A 17704-nucleotide genomic window follows, 5' to 3' on the forward strand; every position below is an offset into this window, starting at 1 on the left:
TTACTCTTAAAATAAAAGCATAACTATTTTATTGAACTTTGAACCACAGAAGCGTTGAGCTTTGAATATTGATTTTTACCGTGTTCATGCTATGAAAATCCCTGTTAAAACCAATTGAGAGTAATAAGGCTTGGATTCTCACACAATTAAAAATAATGCTTCAACCCTTACTGTGTTGCAATTACCTCCCACGTTGTAATGTAGCCTTTTACTAAGTTAATCATCAGTAGGATATGAACATAAGAGCTGAAACATAGGATTGTATTTTAGTTATTTTTATATTCCAAATCTAGGCCAACATCTGACACATAGAACTCACTGAATAAACATCTGTTGAATTCTTATTGTTAACATAATGGTTATCAAAAATATCAATAGTAATCATAAAACTAATAAATATTACTGAGTGACTAATACATGCCATGTTCTGCCAGGTACTTTCCAAGTTATTTTATTGTTTATTAAAGTATTAACACCACTGCTTGGATGAGTCTTCTCATTTGTAAAAACAGAATGTAGCTACAAAACATAATATCTAATATTATCTCTTTAAAGTTAAATATTGTAGGAATTTATTTTTCTGTTGACTTCCATTATAAGGTTGGAGATGAATTCTTATGGGAAGTATTTAGACCAAGTACAAAAGTCTAGAAAAGGACTTCTGTGTTATGCAATAAGACATGTATTTCCAACCTGCCATTCTTTCTTCAAGCTGACTTTTATCATAGTCCACCTATCAACGTATCTCATGTGAACATCAGCAGTAACTAGTTTATTCACACCCACTCTAGTCCTCTCTCTAATCTCTTTTCCACGCTGAGGCCAGAATATCTTCAAAACTCCTATCAGTCCCTACTTACAGTACTTCAATGGCATCGCATTGTTCTCAGAGTAGACAGTATTCCACAGCCTGGTTCCGAAGCTTCTGCGCGATGAGCCTCTGCTTCCTCTCAGAGACATCTTCATGCTTACTTCCCCTCTCTGCTCTAGCCACCCGGGACATTGAGGCCCCATTCTCACCAAGCCCACGGGGTATTTTCATGTGTTGTTCCATCTGCTTGTAATTCTTTCTCTTACCTTTTCGTCTATTAATTCCATAGTTAAGAGTGTGGACTCTTGAACCAGTTGCTTTGGTTTGTAATGCTGGTTCTACCACTTACGTAGCCTCAGGCGAGGCGCTTGCTTTTCTGTCGCCTCAGTTTTCCAGTTTGTAAAGTAGGGGTTCTTTTTAGTTTTGAGCACCCAGTACTAAGTTGCAGGGTGAGGAGTTTGATTCCCCATACCTCTAACAAGCAATTCTTTGACACCAGCTGGGTATTCTATATTTCTACCTTTTTTTTACCCAGAGATGGCACTGGATTCCACAAGTCGAGGGCTTAGTTGCACAAGACTTCCCAATCCCTCCCTGCTTCCTATGCCCATTACAATGAAGTTGTTATCTGTGCTTTTGACCAACCGGTTATATAATGAAGGTCCCCATGACCTCTTCCTTCAGTTTGATTAATTTGCAGAGTGGTTTACAGAACTCAAAAAGACATTTTCTTTATTAGATCACTGGTTCATTCCAGCACCGTGCCTTGGTACTTCATAGGTACTGCTGCCCATTTATTGAATGAATGAACAAAGGTTTAGGGTGAAGCAAGTCTAGAAAGATTTGGGATGTTTTAGATGGTCTTGAAAACTAGTTGAAAAGTTTGTATTTAATTTGGCAAGCAATGGAGCTACACAGAACTTTAAAATCATGTTCTGTGGTGACATAATTAGAGCAGCATGGTAAGAAGCTTATTCTGACAGCAATATATTAGATACCAGAGTCACGGGAACCAACTAGGGCTGCAACAGCAATGCAGGCTAAACAGTGTAGACCTGAACTCAGGTGCCGGGTGTGGCAATTGCAAACTGGATACCTGAAACTAGCACAACTTTGTAAATCGACTCTATTTCAATTAAAAAAAGAAAAAAAGAGGAGTGGGAGAATCTTTTTCTTATGGGCTGGAGTATTTCATAAGTTTTCTTCATCATTGGGGTCCTTTCTCCCAGGGTTGAAATCTTCGCAAGTATTGTAATAGCTGGTAACCAAAAGACTCAAAGTTCAGTTGACAATAAAATCAACGCCTTTACACTGAGTGAAATTAACAACATTGGCAAACAAGAAGATTGCTAAGTGTAGCGGTCACGGGATGGAAATGCAACAATCAGAGTTTATGAGTTAATTATTAGGGCAAATTCCTCACCATTCTTTCTAACGTTCTTCTGCTTTCAGAGGTAAAATCCTTTACTATATAAACCCAGTTTATCAAGGACTATTCTATTTTAGAATAAATATTAATTACAAAGCAGTTTCTAGAATATGAAGCCTAATCTCTAACGTGTTTCAATCTTCAAGCAATTATTCAAAAACTTTTTATTCTGGAAAATTTAAAACATATACAGAATTAGAAAAAAAAGCACTAATCTCCATCTGCTATCCCTCATATTTAACAATTATCAACATCTCGCCAGTCTTGTTTCATCTATCTCCTGGCACATCTCCCTACCACACACACACACACAAATGTCACTCGCATCCTAACCATGAGAAAAGGCTAGGTAATATCATAATTTATCAAACCTATCAAAGGAGTGAGGTTGCTAGGCAAACAGATAAATTCTAAAGTGTCTCCAAGGAGAGATGGCACGTATGATCTGTTTCACCTTTCACAGATCACAGATGGAAGAGGTTGTTGTCATAAAAGCAGGAAAAAGAAAACAGCTGAAGTTTTAACAAATCCTTAAAGGCTGAGTGTGAAGTCCAGTGGCAGTTTAGGGTCTTTGGGAGCTTTGGAGTCATTCATTTATCATTTCTTTTCCATTGGTCTCTACCTGGTGTTCACAAAAATGACTATGAGTATAATCTTGGGTACAGACCAGGGGATCCGAGAGCATACTCCTTAGTGAAAATCTCTGCACTTTCTAGACTCTTCTTACATCCAAAGCAGAAGCTACACACCCCTGGGAGATGAGCAGGAAACCATTCTACTACCAGGGCCCAGGCAAAGGTACAGTGCTACTAAGGAAGGGACAGAAGCAAAAGCCACGTGCTAGAGTGAGAAGGACAAGAAACCCCTCTGCCTGACCAGGAATTTTGCAGTGAGTAACAAGAGGAGCAGTATGATGATGGAGGAGAGGCAGAAAACCTTCTCTCGTGCAAGACTCTCAAGAGGTTGATTCTAAGAGCTGGGAGGGTTGGGAAAGCCTACCTAAGGCCCCGGGTACACATGGCCTTCCTAAGGCTCAGGATGGGCAGGAGAAATAAGAACCCTCTTCATTCCACCATGGGGCTTCCCTGCTGGCTCAGTGGTAAAGAATCTGCCTGCCAATGCAGGAGACATGGGTTCCATCCCTGGGTCAAGAAGATGCCCTAGAGAAGGAAATGGCAACCCATTCCAGTATTCTTGCCTGGGAAGTCCCATGGACAGAGGGGCCTGGTGGGCTACAGTCCATGGGGTCGCAAAGAGTTGGACACAACTTAGTGACTAAACAATAATAGCAACAACAAAGTCCCATCATAAACTACCCATCAAGTAACAAACAGTAACAGCTTATTGGTGGGAGAAAGGGAAAAATAACGCAGTGAAAGTGAAAGTCACATCTGACTCTTTGCAACCCCATGGACTTTTTAGTCCATTGGAATTCTCCAGGCCAGAATACTGGAGTGGGTAGCTTTTCCCTTCTCCAGGGATCTTCCTGACCCAGGAATCAAACCGGGGTCTCCTGCATTGCAGGCAGATTCTTTACCATCTGAGCTATGAGAGAAGCCCAAATAACACAGTAGTAGATTTAAATTCCCACTCCAGTCTTCTTGCCTGGAGAATTCCATGAACAGAGGAGCCTGGTGGGCTACAGTTCATGGGGTTGCAAAGAGTCAGACATGACTGAGTGACTAACACTTTCACACTTCACGTAAATAACTACATTAAATATAAATGCTTCAAACATCCCAGTTGGATGGCAGATATTTTATCAATAGATTGAATTGGATTTGTAGTTAAAAACTTCTCCATAAAGAAAACTCCATGTTCAGCTGGCTTCACTGGTAAATTCTCCAAATATTTAAAGAAGAAGGAAGAAACATACCAATTTTACTCAAATTTTTTTGAAAACAGAAGAGAAAAGAATACTTCCCAACTCACTTTATGAGACTAGCATTACTCTGATACCAGGTCAAAGACATTTCAAGAAAAGATAATTTATGTCACGTAAACATGGACGCAAATATTTTCAAAAAAATACTAGCTAATAAAATCCAGAAATATATAAAAAGGATAAAACATCATAACTAAGTTGTATTCTCCCAGGACTGTAGGCTTGGTTCAGGCTAATCACTGTAATTCACCATATCAGCAGACTATAAAGGAAAAACCATACAACCCTTTCCAAAGACACAGAAAAAAGTATTTCACAAAATTTAACATCTGTTATAAAAATTTTCAGCAAATTAGGAAAAGAAGGACACTTTCTCAGCTTGGTAAAGAAACTCTATAAAATAGCTGCAGCTATAATCATACTTAATGATGAAAGAGTGAATACTTTATTGCTAAGATTAAAAAACAGGCAAGGATGTCAGCTTTCACCATTTCTATTAAACTGGAAATTCTAGACAGTGAAGTAGACAAAAGAGAGAGAGACATCATATATATACAGATTGGTGATGGTCAACCCTTGTCTTTATTCAAAGATGACATGAACCTGTAGATAGGAAATCTGAATGAATCTACAAAAGAATACTAATGTCAATATAGTGAATTTAGCAGAATTTCAGGCTATAAGGTCAATACACAAAAATCAACCATATTTCTGTATGTACCATAACAAACAATTGGAAGTGTAATAAAAATATGCTGTTTACTAAAGTAACAGAAACTATGACATATTTATGGATAAATCTAAATATATTTTTTTCCATCTTCTATCCCTAATCCCATTCCCTCTCCTTCATAAACATTAGAACTAATGCATATATGTCCTTTCAATATTCCTTCTTGATACTTATTTAAAGATATAGGTACCCTTGAGAAATACACAGTGGTTTTTGTGTGTGTTTAACCCTTTTTATGTGATTAGGATAATGCTAAGTCCCATCCATCCAATCCTTGCATTTCATGATCTTACCTAGAGTACACCAGTGCGTTCTGACAACTCAAAGTTTACAAAGACAAACAAAACAAAACAAAAAGAAATTCAAGAAGTAACTGAAAATTGTTCTATTGGAGGAAATATTATTTTGTTTCTATTGTACCCCTAGAAGGTAATTGTTTTATATTTTTCTTACAATTAAACAATTTTGAAAAGTCCTATTTTAGTGCTGTATAAAGAAATGACTGATATAAAATTTTGGCTTCTTCCTTTTTTTCCATTTTCATGTGAGAGCCTGTATTAAATTCTCAGGATTGCCTGCCTGAGAATAGTACAGTAATACTCAGGAACATCTCCATTATACACTTAGTGAGAGCTGCCACCTGCTGGCAAAAAATAAAATAACACATTCACTGGCCTTGTTTCTTTTTAAATGGGATTGAATTTGTGATCAATATACATTTTCCCCCCTTTATTTATTAATAAAATAATCTAGCTCTTTCTTTCTTCCACTGCTTTACCAGTTTTTCCTGATTTTTCCTTGTTTCTAGTTTTCTTAATTCCCATTTTTTTCACTGGTTCTTTCGACAACTTCATCCTCTTCACCTCTCTTATTCAACAATCTTCCAACCCAAAAGACACATGTGAAAAGATGTCTAAAAAATAATGGTTGGACTTAGAAATCCAATTTTATATTATTTAGTATGTACATAACCATAAGTCTTGCCATGTGTAAAACATTATTTATCTCAGATTTTAGCCTCCAAAAATTAGGAATGTGCTTATTTAAATACTGAATTTTTTCTTTTTTCTTCCATGAATTATTTTTTAAGTTATGGATTTAACTTTAAGAAACATCAATTGATAATGAATTTCACATAAAATCATGAACTTATTTTATCATTTCTTTTAATCCCTGGATTTTTCTGAGTTTGACTTGCATTCATTAATTTTTCCTCAAAGCTTTTTTGTACTGGAAGCTATTTTTAAGTCTTACCCATTAGATCACAATTAACTGAGGTTCAGTATGATGTTACATTGACTAGATTTAAATATTCTAGTATCATTTGCTTTTATTTTTTTCTTGAAATAGCTTACTTTTTAATAAGGATAAAGATAATTTATTTAGGACATAAAAATGAAGTATCAGCAGTATGAATTAGTCACTTTTTGCTTTGCTATGATTAATTAATAGATTAATCCTCAGACTTTAGAGACTTAACACAATAAATATTTACTTTGCATTCACAAGATAGTTCAATAATGATTGAGATATCTTCTTATAGATTTGGAACATGTACTATTCAAAGTTGCTTTGGGAGAGAAAAGAGCGCTTGAAAAGGCCACCCAACTTTTAACAATCTCATCTCAGCATGACTATTTCCTTCATCACTTCTACTCACAATATATTGACTAGAACTTGATATATGGCCCCAACCTGACTGTAGGGAATGCGATGACATGAGCAGAAGTGCATGCATATTTGATGATGATGAATAGTCTGTCACATTGCTTTTGCCTGGAATTTCTTTTGATTCATGAAATAGAGAAAAAAAAATTCAAACAAAAGAATTAGAATCCTTATATAGAACTTCCAAAATTAGTCAAGTGAAATTTGGAGCCAAATTAATATAACATGAGCTTTATTTATAATGCATTAACTACATACTCTCTCTGTGCAAAGATGGGCAAAATAGAGGACAGAAACAGCAAGGACCTAACAGAGGCAAAAGAGATTAAGAAGAGGTAGCAAGAAAACACAGAAGAACTACACAAAAAAAGGTCTTAATGACCTGGATAACCACGGTGGTGTGATTGCTCACCTAGAGCCAGACATCCTGGAGTGTGAAGTCAAGTGGGCCTTAGGAAGCATTGCTGTGAACAAAGCTAGTGGAGGTGATAGAATTTCAGCTTAGCTTTTGAAAAATCCTAAAAGATGATGCTGTTAAAGTCAGTATGCCAGCATATTGGAAAACTCAGCAGTGGCCACAGGACTGGAAAAGGTCAGTTTTCTTTCCAATCTGAAAGAAAGGCAATACTAAAGAATGTTCAAACTACTGTACAAGTGAACCCATTTCACATGCCAGCAAGGTAATGCTCAAAATCCTTCAAGCTAGGCTTCAACAGTGCATGAACCAACAAATTCCAGATGTACAAGCTGGGTTTGCAAATGCAGAGGAACCAGATGTCAAATTGTCAACATTCATTGGACCATAGAAAAAGCATGGGAATTCCAAAAACTTCTGCTTCATTAATTATACTGAAACCTTTGCCTGTGTGGATCAGAACAATCTGTGGAAAATTCTTAAAGTGATGGGAATACCAGACCACCTTACCTGTCTCCTGAGAAACCTGTATGCAGGTCAAGAAGCAACAGTTAGAACCACACATGGAACAATGGACTGGTTCCAAATTGGGAAAGGGGTATGTCAATACTGTATATTGTCACCCTGCTCATTTAACTTATATTTAGAGTGAAAAGTGAAGTTGCTCAGTCATGTCCGACTCTTGGCGACCACATGGACTGTAGCCTACCACGCTCCTCAGTCCATGGAATTTTCCAGGTAAGAGTACGGGAGTGGGTTGCCATTTCCTTCTCCAGGGGATCTTCCCAACCCAGGAGTCGAACCCAGTCTCCCTCATTCCAGGCAGACACTTTACCATCTGAGCCATCAGGGAAGTACATCATGCCAAATGCCAGGCTGGCTGAGGCACAAGCCGGAATCAAGATTGCCAGGAGAAAGATCAATAACCTCAGATATGCAGATGACACCACCCTTATGGCAGAAGGTAAAGAGGAACTAAAGAGCCTCTTGATGAAGGTGAAAGAGGAGAGTGAAAAAGCTGGCTTAAAACTCAACATTCAAAAAGCTAAGATCATGGCATCTGGTCCCATCACTTCATGGTGAATGTTTGGATGGCATCACTGACTCAATGGACCTAAGTCTGAGCAAACTTCTGGAGATAGTGAAGGCCAGGAAGCCTGGTGTGTTGCAGTTCATGGGGCTGCAAAGAGTTGGACATGTCTTAGTGACTAAACAACAACAATGCAAAGAGTTGAACAAAATAACTGTATAAACATTATGTTCAAAGTACAGTGCTAAGAAGTTCTCAGTTCAGATGGTTTTCGGTGTTAGAACTGACCTTTCTGTGACATTAAGCTCATTTCCCAACAACCAATTATGACGTTGGCTTTGAAGCACTTTGGGGCCGCTTGGACCAGGTGCAGTCTAAAGCAAACAGCTCAGTATATGGGCCTTATTATCCTTTTTGTCATCTAAGCATCGCCAACTTTCCCCATCTGTGTTCAGGCCTGATCACTCATGCAATTTTTATAGTAGTAAGTGAAAACAGTTTGGAAATTTCCATCCTGAAGGCCAGTACCTCATGGAAAACTTTGAGAAGCATTTTTTTAATGAGTAAAAACTCAGTTTATTAGCATTCTTGGTATGTATTTTTGCAGCTTTTCTGTTTCATTAGATAGATTATCCTTTAAAGAAATCACTTTTCTGCCAGCTAGGGAGCAGATAGAAGGTAGAAAAATTTAATGCCAGAAATGCGTAAATTAGCATAGATTAAAAACAATAGCCTTTTGTTTTTAGTGGACATGGACTGCATTGTAGAAAATAAGCTAAGCAAAAATGATTAAATAAGAACACACCTACCACTCAGAGGTCACCACTGTTAACACCTTACTATGTCTTCTGGAAAATGTTTTTAAAAATTAAATAAATATAATAAATATTCATAATAAATTATATATAGAATATATAACTATAACCCAATTAATTTAAATTTAACATTTAACTAGGGTCAAGATGTTTTTTAAACCTTATCTGGTAATGTTTTATCCCTTTGAGTGCTTAAACTGATGCTGACAAACAAGAATAATCCAGGCACAGCTGGCTTCCTTGAGGGCAGGAGGGAAGAATAGACTGCAAGCAAAATTCCCTTTTCACCTGTTCAGTGTACAGACCGTCTCCATAATCACCAATGGGTAGTTAGAGTCGCTGACTCTATACTTCTCAAAGGTTTTTCAAAAGATGGTAGAGAGTATACTGAAGATATTCAGGCAGAAATAGTTTCGACTTCTCATAAAGCACAGATAGCTTAATGAGAAGAACAGGTGTTGCTGTCCCAAGCAGTTATCAAGCCTGGGAAAGCCTGACGCTAGAGAGAGTACCCAGCACCTGTTATCCTCCCCTGGGAGGGCCTCTCGGTGCAGATATACGGAGGATGCCCCCACGGGGAGTCATGAGTGCAGAAGAAGGTTGCCAGGCTGCAGGACCCATCCCTGCATCCTTCCTCTGCAGGTTCCTTCAGGCCACGGAGTCAAATCAATATGAACCTGGGAGGTCTCTCTGGAAAGACTTTTAAGATAGTTCTAGTCTAGGAACTCTCTTCTGGGTAAGCTCTGAGATTCAGGCTGTTCTTTGGGGGTTGGTGGCGGAAGGAGATGATGTTCCAGTTTGCTGTGTCCTGAGCAGGCGAGAATTCTCAACAGGGGTGAGGCTCTTCAGGACCTCTGAGCCAGCAGACTCTGAGACAGTCACAGTGTGTCCAGTCTCAGGACACACTTCTGGAGGTATACCCCACACCCAGCAGGAACCACTAGAAGGACAGGAGTATATGTCAAACCCAAAGGCTCTCCTGGGCGTGACCTCATTGCTTTGTATGAGGACGTTTAGATTCCTATGCCCTTCCCCAGGAAACTTATTAAAGATTAATCAAATACACGGAAAGTAACGAATCAATAAATTTTCAAAGAAGAGTGAATTATTGTGAATTTTGTATGTTGCTCCTATAAAAAATACATAGAAAGAAGAGGACAAAAGGAGAAGTCATTAAGAACTCATGTTGTCTGATAACACAAATTACATTTATAGTAAAGGGGATAATACACAGTTACTGACATGACTAAGGATTTAGTAGAATGTGTTAAATTGCTTTTTTTAAAAACAAACTTTTTTTAAAAGTTTATTTTTAATTGGAGGATAATTGCTTTACAATGTTGTGTTGGTTTCTGCCATACAACAACATGAATCAGCCATAAATATACGTATACCTGCTCCCTCGTGAGCCTCCCTCCCAGCTTTCTGCGTCCCACCCTAAAACAAACTTTTAATTTTAGAATAGTTTGAAATGTATGGAGAAGTTGCAAAGAGTATGCATAGGGTTCCTATATATCCCGTATCCAGTTTCTCCTATTAAAATCTTATATTTATAGTATAGTAATTTGTCACAACTAATGAACCAATATTGATACATTATTATTAATTGAAATACATATATTATTCAGAATTCCTTGGTTTTATTTACCTAATGTTCTTTTTCTTTCATAATCCTTTCCAGGATACCGCATTATATTCAATAATCATGTCTCCTTAGCCTTCACTTGTCTGAAGGAGTTACTCAGAATCTCCCTGTTCTTGATGACCTTGACAGATGTGAGGAGTACCAGTCAGATATGTTCTAGAACGATCCTCAATCTGAATTTGTTGAGAGGAAGACCTCAGAAACAAAGCTGTGCTATTGCACTGGTTACCACTGGGGTGTTGTTACCTCTGGGTGCCCTCAGTTTGGAAATATGTGTCTGTGAAATAAACTGACAATAGGCAGACTAACAGGATAAAGGTATATAAATTCATTATACTTTAATATTTCACACACAGAAAATAAAATTGAATACCTTCGCCCCTAAATTGGTGAGATTTGAGAACGTACATACCATCTTAACTGGGGTTCCCCGATGGTTCAGCTGGTAGAGAATCCACCTGCAATGCAGGAGACGCTGGATCTCTGGGTTGGGAAGATCCCCTGGAGGAGGAAATGGCAAGCCACTCCAGTACTCTTGACTGAAAAACCCCATGGACAGAGGAGCCTGGCGGGCCACAGCCCAGAGTCACAAAGAGTCAGACACGATTGGACATGACCGAGCAACTCAGCACGCGCATGATGCCATGTTAGTGGGGGAAAGGGATGCAGGCAGTTTAGGAAATGATTTTTAGGGAGGGTGAGTGGGCTTTTAGAAGAACAGATGGGACATACTGTATGGTGGTTTGTTTCAAAGTTTGTCTGGCTATTGGGTCCACTAGTCTGATAGGAGTCAGTGTTCCCTGGTTGATGAAACTCCTGTCAAGGGAATTTATGACAACTGAGTTCCTTTTAGAAGATCTGTCTTTAGGCAGATAAGGGGAGTTCAGAGAAAACCTCCTTAGCATTGGCTGCTTTGTAAGTGCTTTCAGCTCAAAATAATCAATGTACACAAGTGATATATTTTAGGGGTGGCATGACCTGAACTCTTTCAACAGTAACCTCTTGTATGTACTCATATCTATACTTATTTCTTTATCTGTTTATTTATTTGTCTTTATCTGTTTTTATTTTTCTGTATTTATATTAGGCTAAACATGAATTCATGCTGACGATGTTCGTTGTTCCAGAAAGAAAAAGCTTGGCAGCAGATGGTGCCTCACAGAAAGTTTCCTTTTAGTCTTGCTCTGATTCCATGTGCCAAACCTACTAAAAAAAATCATTGTCCATTCTCTAGGCCTCCTCTGAAGATTAATCTAATCTTGCAATGCAATCTGCATTGAGAAACATGGTTCTGGGAAGCAGAAAGCTCTGCATAGAACTGGAGGCACCGTCAGCATTAGGAGAAATAGAGAAGCCGGGCAGGTGGAGCGACAGCCCTGCTCTTTGACTGGATGGTAGTGAAGAGATTAAACACGAAGTTTAGATATACTTCGAGAATTTACTAGAATCATCTTTTTCCTGGTATGACCATTTCTGACAGGCCTTGCTGAAGAGAGAAGTGACTCACGTGGTAAAGAGGTCATGTTAATAGCAGTTCGTCTTTCTTGGCCGAGACGAAACAGCAGCGCCTAGCACTAGTTAAGTGGTATCAGTAAGGCATCCGAAATTTAAAACAAGTTATTAATGTTCAGGTCTTTTTATGTCTAACTCTTTCTGCATTACAAAAATAATGTCTCCTTTGTTAGCATAGGTCTTTTGCCAAGTTGGTAGAAAAAGCCCGTGTCATTGACTTGGGCGTCAGCGATACGGCAGGACAGGAAAAGCTCCGTATCTCTGTTACAGAGGCTATGGTGCTCAGGTAGCTAGACATGCAGCTCTCAAGAAATGTTTCTTACAAGTTGAAAAAGGAAGAAATGCCTGAGGAGAGCTGTATTTTGCCAACATGAGCTCTATCTGAGCATCTTATAAAAATATCTGAAAGCGTAAACTGACAGTTAAGGGAAATGTGGGAGAACCAGTTTTGAAATACACTAGGAGATGGCACTAAAGATATGCCATAATTTATTATAAAACATTCACAGCCATAAATGTCTGATTTGAGGAACGTTCACTTTTCAGGGAGGGAGAACGGCTTAAAAGAAAAGGAACTAGGAAAGAGAAACCCAGGATGGAACAATGCAGTTGAAGCCTTTAGTGTGTTTTTACAGACTAAAAAGATAAGACTTTATGAACAAATTAATAATACTCTTTTAAACATTATATACTAGTAATCTTTACTGGTTTCTACCAGCCTGTGCGCAGAATGTATCCATGTATATTGGCATGTACTAGTTTTCTTATGTGAGAGTGTGTGTTCAGTTGCCGAATCACGTCCCGCTCTTTGTGACCCCATGCACTGTGGCCTGCCAAGCTCCTCTGTCCATGGAATTTTCCAGACAAGAATGGAACAGGCTGCCATTTCCTCCTCTAGGCAATCCTCTTGACTCAGGGATCGAACCTGCGTCAGCTATGTCTCCTGCATTGGCAGGTGGACTCTTTATCACTGAGCCAGCCGGGAAACATGTGAGAGTACTAGGGTTCAGGTACATTTATCTTGGTGACAGCATTCCTGGTGCACACTGAAAGCATAATATAACATATAAGCCCCAACAGATTAACCTGAAATTTCTTTGTAATCAAAGCAAGATACCGTTTGCAATTCTATAAACTATAAAAAACTTCCCTGGTAGCTCAGATGGTAAAGAATCTGCCTGCAATGCAGGAGACCTGGGTTTGATCCCTGGGTTGGAAGATTCCCCTGGAGAAGGAAATCTCTCCCCACGCCCGTATTATTGCCTGGAGAATTCCATGGACAGAGGAGCCTGGCAGGCTACAGTCCATGGAGTCGCAAAAATGACTGAGCGACTAACAATTTCACTTCACCTAGCCTATACAGTGGAGTAAAACTTAGAGAGGTATTTTTGGAACTGATTTCATTTTGTAAACTCTTCAGATCCACAGCAGACCTGTGGATGCACTGGTGAGTGTGTTTCTGTACCTGTTTACTAAGGCAAAGAAGCACAAAACATGTATGGTATTGCAGTAAATAAGTGTTTAGAGAAAATGACATCTCATTAAGGAAGGTGTGGTTGCACAGAGCATATTTTATTTCTATTCAAGTCTTTGCGTCCTTTACTTCTTGTTTTTTTTTTTAATTCCTTATTTTTGTGATCATTTTGATTCATGAAGCACTAATAGTTGAAGTTTATAAGACAATTCGCAGAAGATTTTAATCATGAGGAATTGTGAATGATAGCAGTGTAACAGAATTCCCTTGTATTTATGGATATCCATGGATATCCATGGATAGTGAAGAATGTCCTCTCTTATATGTGGATGTTTATATTTAATGACTAGCATTTATTGAAAGCTTGCTATGTGTAAGGTACTGTGATAAGATATGCAATAATTTATTCAGTCTTACATAAAGTTACCCCATTTTACAGAGGAGAATCTTGGAGTTTAAAGAGATGTGGTTGACTTACACAGATTGTACAGTTAGATACAATAAATGCAGAACCAAGTCTTAAATTCAGGTCTAACATAAAGAGATCATTCTGAAAGTTTGTACATTGTTCTAATATATTTTTCTATAACCAAAGGGGGAAATCTTGCCTAAACAACGTTATAGTTTTAGTATACAACTGGCTTGGGGCCATTACGTTGCTTGATCTTGCTCACTCCTAAAATTCCAGGGATAAAAATATTAAGTAAAAGTACTCTTAGGGGCACCCCAAATATTCTGAACCAAGACTGGAGAAAGTTCATGCCTACTGAATTACCAAATTTGGCTGCTGATACCCTTTGTGCTAAAAATAAATAGAAAAGCCATGATTAGGGCCAAATCGCCAAGTCATAAATCAGTTGCAGCAGTGCGCTGGGGGCAAGGGGAATATGGTTTCTTTACAAGTGAGTTCTGCTCTACCATTGGAAATCTTATTTTCAACTTGCTCCAAAAGTCTGAGGATTAAAATTGCTTTAACTTGAGAAAGGGGCCAGAAAGCAGAAAGCACTTACCTACGTCTAGGCTTAAACTTACCCGGCTCCCGAGACACGCCCTGATGTCTTGTGATGCACTACCTGAGGGACCTACTAGCATAAATTTTGGTGTAAGCAGTAACGCACACAAAATTTCATGGATTTCCTACTCCTGATTTTAAGTAATGAGCTTTTCTGTCAATCATCTGTTCACCTATTCGTAGCAACCTCAAGCCTTTTCTGAATTCTGGGCATACTGTCTAGTCAACTAAAACTGTCATAATCTAACAGCCAAATCTCATAACAGAAGCAGGCAACTCAGTAGACTAAAAAGGCTGCTGTTTAGTTGCTATGCTGTGTTCGATTCTCGCAACCCCATGGACTGGGGCCCACCAGGCTCCTCTGGGCATGGGATTTCCCAGGCAAGAATAATACTAGAACGGGTTGCCATTTCTTTCTCCAAGGGATCTTCCTGACCCAGGGATTGAACCCATGTCTCCTGCTTTGGCAGGGAGATTCTTTACAGAGCCACCTGGGAAGCCCCCTTAAAAATATTTAAAAGTATCTTGACCAGTGAGTTTGATTTAAATGAGTCATGTTCATACTGTACTCTTTAGAGCTGGGTTATGGAAGATGAGGTGAGAAAAGAAGGGAGTGTGTGTGGATGGTGTGTGCTGCTCAGATCCTTCCTTTAGAACCAAAGTTCTGAAGACCCAGTCTTCTGTGATGACTGCTGGAAAGCTGCTAGCCGACAACCGCCAGGCATCAGTCCTCTCTGGCAGTTTCTTCTGGCTGAAGAGAGCTCTGTTGTCCCAACTATAGGTCAATCCTGAAGGATCATTCCTGTTTGAGAACACCCAGTAGACTCACTGAGGCCTTGCTGTGACTGTACTGAACTGCCCCATCCTACTTCTTTTCCTCGATTTATAGAATCTTTCTCCAGAGCACTCCCTAGTACATTTCCTGCTTACTAACTTCCCAGGGAACTGGGGCCTACAGCAAAATCAACTAAAACAGCTCTGTTTTTATCATTTATGTTTATGTAGATAAAGCTAAGCTTTATCATAATCACTTACTTACAGTCCCCTTGAAGCCAAACAAACTAAAACCTTTGAAAACCACTGGTCTAACAATTAAATAATGTTATATTAAACCTTATATGAAAAATCATCATTATGGTTTTGTGCAGGGTTAATTTAGGTTAATCTTTACAAACCAACATCTAAGTGTTTTCCTTTCATAATTGTTTCTTCTTCACTTTTATTTGTATGGTGTGTTTACACACACATATGTGTTTACACAACATATACTGTTGTGCCTTTTAAAGCTGAAAATACTTTAATGATAGTCATGAATATTTTTGATATATATGTAAAACCAGGAAAATTTATTGACAGACCAGAGAAGGGCATTCTGTAGATGGCACATAGTCTCAAATATTGAGTTTTTATATATCTCATTCTCCCCTCCTACAAAAATAATTCTGAAGATCTTGTTTTGAACCAACTATGGTATAAATAAGTATACTGTATATAGAATTTTCATTCTTTCCTTAAAAAATCTCCCATTAAAAAATATACCATCAGCTAGTCTCTTGTAATATAGGGGTAAACCCATAACAAAAAAGGTCGATGGTCTTGTGGTAAAAATCACTGTATTCTAGCTGATGAAGTCAATGAAAGGTTAAGTGATTGAACTTTGCTGAAAAAATAACAATTCAAATTTAATAAGCATTTGAATGACCAAGTTTTGGATCTTAGCTGGCTTCTGCTGAGTTCATTCAATAATTTTAAAGAAGAAATACAGCTTGGCTCATCTAGATCTGGATTTTCCCGGTACTCTATTGTCTGGGAAGCTGTACATCCATCAGGCCTTGGCTTTCCGCTCCAGCAATAAGGATGAGGAAAACACACTCTTTTTACTCTCAGGTGACTATACCCACACTTGATGTGGCAGCAATTAACTGACAAGCAGAAAACAATGTAAGGAGTCAGAAGGGAGACTCAGAATGCAGGGCTGTGAAAGGGCATTATTTATTAGAAAGAATAATAAAGTATTTTATACACATGTTATTTAACATATATAATCTGGGCAGCTAGGTCACTCTAGTTGTGAATTTATTCAGGAGCCTAAAATACCAAGCTTAGATACTTGAGAATTCCTGCTCACATTTCTGAGATTTTTAAAACATTAAAGTTTAGTAAATAAAGATCTATTGAAAAATACTGGAAAAAGAAGAAATTTAGGTAGCATGAATTACCATTTGCGTTCTGGAGAAATAGTGATTTCATCAAGCACAACACTGAAAATACATTTTTTTCTAAAAATGTAAGCATATAGTAGCAATACTGTATATGTATGCAAAAACCAGCAATATTCTTCAATTGAAAGTGAATAAACAGCTCTTGATAACATATAAATCAATCCATGCTCTTTATGCAAATAGGGTATATTTTTGGAGTTAAAAAACTTTAAAGTACAACCAACTTTAGGTCTTCTTTGTGAATACCCTCTAGGGAGAATATGAATAAATGAAGCTGATTTATTTATTGACAAAGATTTTGAGCACATACTGTATGCCAGTCATTGTGTTAGGTGATGCAATTATGAACATGACAGACATGTCTCTGCCTGTGAAGCCTATCGTTTAATGAAAGAAGCTGACCATAAACTTTTACAATATAACATGACAGACGTTGACAGGGGAAACACAGGGTTCTCTGAAAGCACATTAAGTATCAAAGTAAAAAGTAAAAGTGAAAGTCGCTCAGTCCTGTCCCACTCTTTGTGACCCCATGGACTATACAGTCCGTCGAATTCTCCAGAATACTGGAGTGCGTAGCCATTCCCTTCTCCAGGGGATCTTCCCAAACCAGGTCTCTTGCATCGGAGGTGGATTCTTTACCAGCTGAGCCACAAGGGAAGCCCAAGAATACCGCAGTGGGCAGCTTGTCCCTTCTCCAGCGGATCTTCCTGACCCAGGAATCAAACCGGGGTCTCCTGCATTGCAGGCAGATTCTTTACCAACTGAGCTATCAGGGAAGCCCTGTGAAATACCAAAACAGGATTTAAAAGAGGCAGAGAAAATTTCCCCAGGGGACACAATATCTAAATAAGCCTTAAAGCTGTGGATGTGCTAGTCAGTTTGGTGGGGAGGAGCTAAAGAGAGAAGGTAAAAGAGTTCTGGAAGAAAGTACAGCTCTCAGCTGAAAACACCATCAGTAGAGTGAGGCTTGGGAAGGAAGGTGGATACATAGAGGTAAGGTATGTAAGAACCAGTTCACGAGGGGTTCATGCAACCTATACTAAGGACTAA

The 17704-nt window shown here is 38.5% G+C and overlaps 1 long non-coding RNA gene across 1 annotated transcript in view; it reads left to right on the forward strand.

The window, feature by feature from the left end:
• The window catches only part of LOC122673409, a 47817-nt gene that overhangs the window by 16603 nt on the left and 13510 nt on the right, over positions 1 to 17704 (forward strand). The window lies entirely within an intron of this gene.

Source organism: Cervus elaphus, chromosome 17 (genome assembly GCF_910594005.1).
Source record: "Cervus elaphus chromosome 17, mCerEla1.1, whole genome shotgun sequence".
Taxonomy (NCBI): domain Eukaryota; kingdom Metazoa; phylum Chordata; class Mammalia; order Artiodactyla; family Cervidae; genus Cervus; species Cervus elaphus.